Source organism: Neophocaena asiaeorientalis, unplaced genomic scaffold (genome assembly GCF_003031525.2).
Source record: "Neophocaena asiaeorientalis asiaeorientalis breed wild unplaced genomic scaffold, Neophocaena_asiaeorientalis_V1.1 scaffold297, whole genome shotgun sequence".
NCBI classification, from domain to species: domain Eukaryota; kingdom Metazoa; phylum Chordata; class Mammalia; order Artiodactyla; family Phocoenidae; genus Neophocaena; species Neophocaena asiaeorientalis.
In genome coordinates, this window is record NW_020175435.1 from 680,033 (window position 1) to 687,226 (window position 7,194).

The window sequence follows — 7,194 nt, forward strand, 5'->3', positions numbered from 1 at the left end:
GGGCCTTTGGCGTCTGTTGACACTTTCACAACTACCGCCAAGAATTTCGGCACAGCAAAAGAAATCTGGCCGGGAATTAAGCCCCACTATTCAGTATGTGTTCTGATCTCTGCCACTGTGTGACCTTGTACAAATCACTTAACTTCTCTGTGCCTCATTTTACTTATCTAGAAAATGGGATAATATAGTATCCACCCTATGAGGTTGCTGAAAGTGTTAAAGGACTTATCCTGGCACCGGGCACAGAGCAGAAGCTCAATGAATGTTGGCTAGTGTGATTATATTAGCCCTGGTCACAGAGGGCCTGGTTCTGTCACTTCGTCTGCAGATGCAGGGCAGCTTCCCTCTTGGTCTCCGTAGCTCCATCCCCCATTATCCTGCTCAGGAGAGCAAGCTGGGAGGCAACTGAGTGGCAACCTTGGATCTGCTCTAATTTCATGTTTTTTTTTTTTTTTTTTTAAGGTCACTTTCAGCGTTGAGACCTTAGTGATAATTAGCTACAGATAATTATCATGCCTGAGAACTGTGACCTCAACACACCTGCATCATGGAATCTGCCCTTTCCCGGCCTCCTGGATTCCTCTGCACGGCCCATAGCGACCAGAAGTGGCAGCAGGAGGGACGTTTCTACACAGGCTTCCAGGTGCAAAGGGGCCGGCAGACCAGCTGCGAGGTGAGGTGCAGCTTTTGGTGTCTCAGCCCAATCAACAGAGGGGAAGGAGGCGCTAGCTCCAGCCACTCCTGGCTCGGCCACTCATCTGGCTCTAAGTCAGTTTACTTCTCTGTTACTGGCTTTTTACCTATAAAATCAAGCTCTGCCTAAAAGCAGGGACAGAAGTATATGAGGCCAGGCTAGCCAAAGAACCATCCAGGCAGCTGCCCTGTGTGGCCCTGGTCTGTGCTGCAGGCCCCGTACCTGGATGCCTGGGCCACCGAGCTCAGGGAGCTCTCCCACCTCTGCAGGTGCGGACGCCGTTCTCCTGGAGCTGGTGTGACTTGCCCCAAGTATATCAACACGGTGCTTGTCCTAAAATTCAGGCTTTTCCCCTAACTTGACCTGTATTTGTCACACCTCTGGTAAACAAGGTCATTTCAGGAGGTATCTGGGTGAGCATTTTTCTTTTCACTTGACAAGTCACGTATTTAAATACGTATTAGGAAAAATAAAACAGATTTGATAGAAGAGCTACAGATTTCCCATTTTAAGTGGAAGAAGCATGCTGACCTAGAGAAGCAGATCCGGTAAATGATAGGTGGTGACCGCTGTGAAGACGTGCCCATCCGGGGAGACCCCCTGTGTGGTCGCCCTCCCACAGAGCCATGTTCCTGGCCCAGGTCTCCTTTGAAAGGCGGCTAGAAGATTCTCCAGCCCCGCCATCTTCATGATTTCCCAACCTGTAGAAGATGCCCAAGGGCCCAACATCCCTGTGGGCGGCAAATGCTACTGTGGCATGAGCGGGAGATGGTAAAGGGGGCCTCGAGGTGGGGGTGTGTGTGGAAAGGATGCCGCGGAGAACAAGCAGTGTGGAGGAACACAGGTCAGGGGAACTGGCCGCTGCAGCTGCCAACCCTCCACCTCCGGTCTGCGGCTGCCCCGTAATGCCCACTCCGGTAGCCTTGGTGATTACAGGTGAGCTGACCTGCCATTCTGCTTTCTCAGAATTCTGGAGGTAGGCATCTCAGAGGAAACTGCCCCAAAGGGACTCAGGCCTCGTGCTGAGTGGCAGCTACCTTGGCTCTGCCCACTGCCCAAACAGCCCTGGGTCCCCCTCTGGCCTTCACCTTGCTCAAAGGACAGAAAAGACAGTGCCCGTCCCTTTACAGCCAGACCACTGCAGCACACGCAGGGCTGTGCTGGCCTCAGCTCTCCACCAGAGCCAAGCTGGGGTGGCACAGACTGAAGTCCCAGCTAACTGACTCTGTTCCAGGCTCAGTGGCCTGGGCCCTGCAAGCCTCACAGGTGGGCACTACAGCATCCCCGCCTCCCAGAGAGCAGAGCCAGGCTCAGCGAGACTGACTGAGGTTCCACTGTGAGGAGGAAGCAGGATGTGAATCCAGCCCCTCAGACCTGAAAGCCCAGGCCCTTGGCAATGCCAAGACCTCGGACAACCTTGGTGCATTCATGATTCCCTCCACCGGCTGCTGGGTGGTTCAAAGGCACACTCCGCCACAGGTGGGCTTCAGCCTCTCCCTGAGGACCCCTCCTGCGACGCTGAGAGACTGCCACCCGCCAGGAGGCCCACGGTCCACACGCTCCGCGGCGTTGCCTCCACAGACTAGTTTCCAGGGCCTGTTTCTCAGGGTACAGCCAGGGGCTTGAAGGCTGGGGTCGGGATGCTGCCCAGGGCAGGGCCAACCTGCACACAGTGTGGGACGCGTTGGGGGCGTCCCATTCCCGACCCCCGTCATGCGTGGCTCTATTCCCCCCAAACGGGCGACGGGGGGGTCTGCTGTCTGCACAGCCTTGACACCTGGGCTCAGAGCAGTGTCTCAGATAAAGAGCTCTCTGGTGTGTCTGGAATGCATGACCGAAATCCCACTCCGGTGCCCTCAGAGAGAGTCCCCGAAGTGTCCTGGGGTCATCGAGTGGATCTGTTCAGAGCCGTGCTCCTCGAATGTGCCCACCAACCACCGGGCTCTGCCTCCGCCGGGCCCAGTGGGCCTGAGGTCTGCATCGCTGTCAGGTGCTCTGGGGGTCATTTTCTCTTCAACAGCCCGTCACAGAGGGGCCAAGTTGCCCGTCACCCCGCCCCCCGGCTCCCCCGCAGGTCTGGAATGTGTGAACGGGGCATCTTCTCGGGGGGTGGGGGGCGAGGGGGCTGCAGGCAGAGGGGGCAGTGAGGAGACCGGCCTCCCGAGGAAGCAAGCCCAGCTGCGACCCAGCTGCCAACACTGAGCAGCCCGGGGTACTCAGGCTGTCAGCGCTCCGCGACAAGGCCTTTCATCCCTCTGTTCACCGTGGCTCCGCCCCTTGCTCCCCCCGCCCCATCCTGAGCCACAGGTAGCAACCGGCCACCCCCTGAGGGCGCATGGCAGCTCCGCCCACCACCCGCAGGCGGCGACAGGGGTTGCTCTCCCGCTGCCCTCGCACCCAGGGCCTCCCTCCGGCCTCCATCCCGGCGGGGCGGTGGCGGTAGAGGGGCTGAGCTTGAAGTCCTGCCAATCCCATTTCTCAACCCTCTGGAGAACATTCTCGATGCGATCGTCCAGTGCTGGGCCAAAAGTGGGGAAGTCTGAAGGCGACGCTGGTCGCGTGGGATGGCGGGCAGAGTGTGCGCCGGAGGGAGGGTGTCTGGTCCAAAGTCCCACTCTGTCCCCTATGAGTAGTTGTGGGAATTGGACTTGACCTCAGTTTCCTTAGCTGTGAAGTGGAGGTAACACCCACCTCAGAAGCTGCTGAGGACTGAGATGTACTTGGCATGCCTGGGACCCAGTGGGCACTCAACAAATAAGGTCCCCAACAAAGGTCTCAGAGGGGGACAGATACAACCCCCCTGTGAGGTCGGAGGTTAAACGTCACCAGGCAGGGGATGGAAGGGCATTGGATGGGAGCCGGCCCCTCCCTCTGCTTCTTCCCTAGCGAATCCCAGGGACTGCTCCCAGCCCTCTACCCTCCTCCTCCGGTTAGGGCCCTGGCTGGCGCTCCGACTGCCCTTCTGCCTTGACTCAGATCAGCTGGGTCTGGCCAGCTCTTCCTGCCCACTGTCCACTCACACCCAAAGGCCCAGCCCCAAAGCCCACCTGGATCAGTCCAGGACCATGATGCCTGGGCCCACATTTCCCCGATGTCCTGGGTTTCCCCAGCTGTCCCGAACCCTTGGGCCTTGCACATCTTCCTAAGGGTCTAAGAGGAACCCCAGGCGCTCCCGTCATAAGGGAGAAGCTACAGATCAGGGTAGGGGAATGGTGTATAAGAGGCCACTGAGAGTAACGAGAGCTGGGACCAGAACTGGGGGAGATCCCCTCTGCCCTCTCTCCAGGTGGTAACGCAGCTCTCCCAGGCCCGTCTGCCATCATTTCCTGGGGGCCTCAGGGGAGGGTGCTGGGGATGCCAAGGCTGGACAGTCCCCACGGGTGGCGAGCCAAGGGGCCCTAACCCCCTTGGAGTCATCCTGCCGCCCTGTGTTCCACTCCAGTAAATCATAGACTGAAGGCTCCCCAACCCAGGTCAGGGACCTGAATGTAACCTGGCCCAGCATCAAAAGGAAAAGCTCTGGACTGTGGCGTCACCTGCCAAAGAGACCCCAGAGGGGCTGATTTTTATGTGCTGTATCTTAAGAAAAAAAAAAGACAGACCTGAATTCCAGGCAGTAAACCTTGGGCTTTTCTGATGTGAGTGTTCAAGGAAGAAGGAGAGGAAAGTCCGACAGTCTGAAACAGCTTACTGCAACTCGTATGAGTGGGAAGAGGTAGCGAGCTTTTCTGAGCGCGGCTTCCTTGGTGCTTTCAGTGCGACAGAAGGCGGCCGGCTGCCCTGTTCCTGCCTGGCTCTTGCAGACGGCCACCTTGCCATGGTGCCACAGCAGCCCGTGTGCGCACAGCCAGGTGATTAAAGTTCTCCTGAGCTCCTATTTCCATCTCAGACACTGTGTCCTCAGGCACGGGGGGCTCTCAAGGGGCCCCTTCTGACCCTTGGTACCTGGAGCTCCACCTCAGACACCCAGGAAAATGCAAAGACCCTTGCACAGACTTCCCGCTCCTCGGAAGCCTATTAGGCATGTTTGGATTTGACTCAAGCCTCTTGAGACGTAGAACTTCTGGGATTAGCTGCTAGGGAACAAACAGAAGAGAATCCAGAGGCTGCAAAGACAGTGGCCAGCCAGAGTCACCACCAGGAATCCCGATTCCCTCTGGCGCCCCGTGATGCCGGACACTTGGCTCGAAAGGTGGGGTGCAGGCTGGGACCCTGGGCAACCACTGGACCCACTCGCTCCCAACTTGTGCAGTTAGGGCCAGGCCTCCCACTTCTCTGTGTAATTGACTTTGTTAAGATCGCTTTATCTAACGATCACTTGGCGACCAAACTCCATGGGGGCTTCCCGAGGCGCACCATGGAATTTTAGAACCTGGGGCCTGAGGGATGCCACAGGTCACCAGTTTGTACCTCCAGCCAGCCCCCGTGGCAGGAAATCTGCCTGCGGCATCCCTGCCCGGTGGGCATCCGGCTTCCACTGCCACTGGGACTCTGCTGGGCAGGGCTGGCCCCTCCTGCTCTGGACAGCTCCAGCTGTGGACCCACAACTGCCCCCCAGGGAGATCCGTGGGGCTTTGGCCCTTCTCTAGAGCCACACAGAAAAGGCTCAAATGTAACCCTGCGAATACTGGAGATGGCCCCTTGGCTTCCCTGTGTCACCTTCTTTGGTCTCACCCTCTGGCCACTCCTCTCTGTGGGGCTCACTGAACTGTCAACCATCGACGACCCAGCTAGGGTGCCACCTCCTGCCTGAAAATCCCCTGAGAATCCTGACTCCCACACTCTACGCTCAAAGCATCTGTGCTCCGGCACCCCACATTTGTAACCTTTCACTTCTGCAGGAGGTGGGCTCCAGACTGCCTTCCTCATGGTCTGAGATGCAGCAGAGAGAAATCACAGCCACACACGGCTTGCCTGACTTAATTCTCTTCCTTTAAATAGCAACCCAGCTCCTCTCCGAGCAGAAAGACGGGGGAGGGGGTGGGCGGCGGCAGCCAGGAGCTGGAAGCTGCAGCTGTACCAACCCAGGCAGGATGAAAATATTTATGCACCAGTGCGGCATTAGCCGCTTTCAGAGACCTCCTTTGAACTGTTAATCAAGCCCAATCTTTCAGAATAATAGCCTGATTATTACTGGCTTGTTTGCATAACAAAGAAGCCCAATAAAACTTATTTTGCTGAGCGCCACGGGGTGTGAAGGCTCGGCCCTGAGAAAGGAGTCTTAGGAATGCAGGAGCCCTTCCTCAGCCTGAACCCAGGAATAAAGACAATGCAATTTGCCACCAAGAAAAGCCCAATAGACCAATAAATTACCCCCGTGCAAAGGGATTAGATCAGGTTTCAGTTGCCGTGTAGGAGCGGTTGGGGTGAGCCGGGAGAGAGAGAAACCTGCCTCTTCTTAAAGGAGTATACGGCTCGTTTGAAGGCAAGCCCCACAGTCACGTTGGTTCTGCCTCCGTGGTTTGCAGGGTCACTGCCTGGATTCATGGACTTGCTGAAGGTTCTGGACCCCACTAGGTGCCCGGCACGGTGCTTCCTGCCATTCCTCGAACAAGCCCCAGTTGGTTTCTGTGCTCAGGTGGAGTCAGCTACACAGACCACCGGGATGCAGGGAAGAAGACACGGTTCATTTGAACACAGACTTAAGGATGGAGGCGTAGAGGGTTATCAGGGAAGCAGCCTTTCCACCAGGTCCTGAAGGGCAGTGGGATTTGACAGGTGATGCAGGGCAGAGGTCCAGAAGCCCAAGTGGCTCCAGAACTGCTGGGACTGGCCGGAGGTGAAATGCCGGATGGTTCAGAGTGTGCCGCAAGTTTGGGGCCAGGCGTGGAAGCCCCGAGTGAAAGCCGGCGATGAAGCAAATGTCGTTCAGCTTCAAACTGCTCTTCTCCGCTCTGTGTGGGGCTGGGATGCAGCAAACGCCGTTTCACTGTTCACCCAGTTCCCTGTTAGACTGCACCACCGGGGAGCACTAGACAAGGCCCAGCCAGGTTAACCTCAGCACCACCACCCAGCCCTGGCCCTTCTTCCCCTCCAGCCGCTGCTCCGAAGTAGCCAGACCAGCCAGGTAGCGGCCCTCCTCCGGGCCCTGGGCCCCCAAGGTCCTCTTCCCTTTGTGCCTCCAGCCCCAGGAGTGGAAGTCGCTTCCTGCAACTCTGTGTGTGCCTCCGTGGTCCCTTGTGGCCTCTTCCGTCCTCCCACGCCCATCTAGACACAATCCCCTGTATCAGGTTCCCTCTGTGGCAATACCCCATGTGGTTTCTGTTTTCCTGACTGGACCTCGATACGCCAGCCTAAGGATTTCAGACCAGATCCCACTGACCATGGGGAGCCCGCTGGATAACCTTCAGTAAGTACCTGGCATGATGAGAACACTATTTTAGGAAGTGGCATAACATTAAGAGGCGATGGCTTTAATTAGGACAGAAGCAGGCAGAGCAGAGGGAGGGCAGCTTCAAAGAGAATTCACTGCACAGCCTCTGTGGAAGGAGCAGCACAGA

At 57.2% G+C, this 7,194-nt stretch overlaps 1 protein-coding gene across 1 annotated transcript in view; it reads right to left on the reverse strand.

Annotated features, from left to right (window-relative positions):
• RGMA (repulsive guidance molecule BMP co-receptor a) overlaps nucleotides 1-7,194 on the reverse strand; it is a 43,088-nt gene that overhangs the window by 9,045 nt on the left and 26,849 nt on the right. The window lies entirely within an intron of this gene.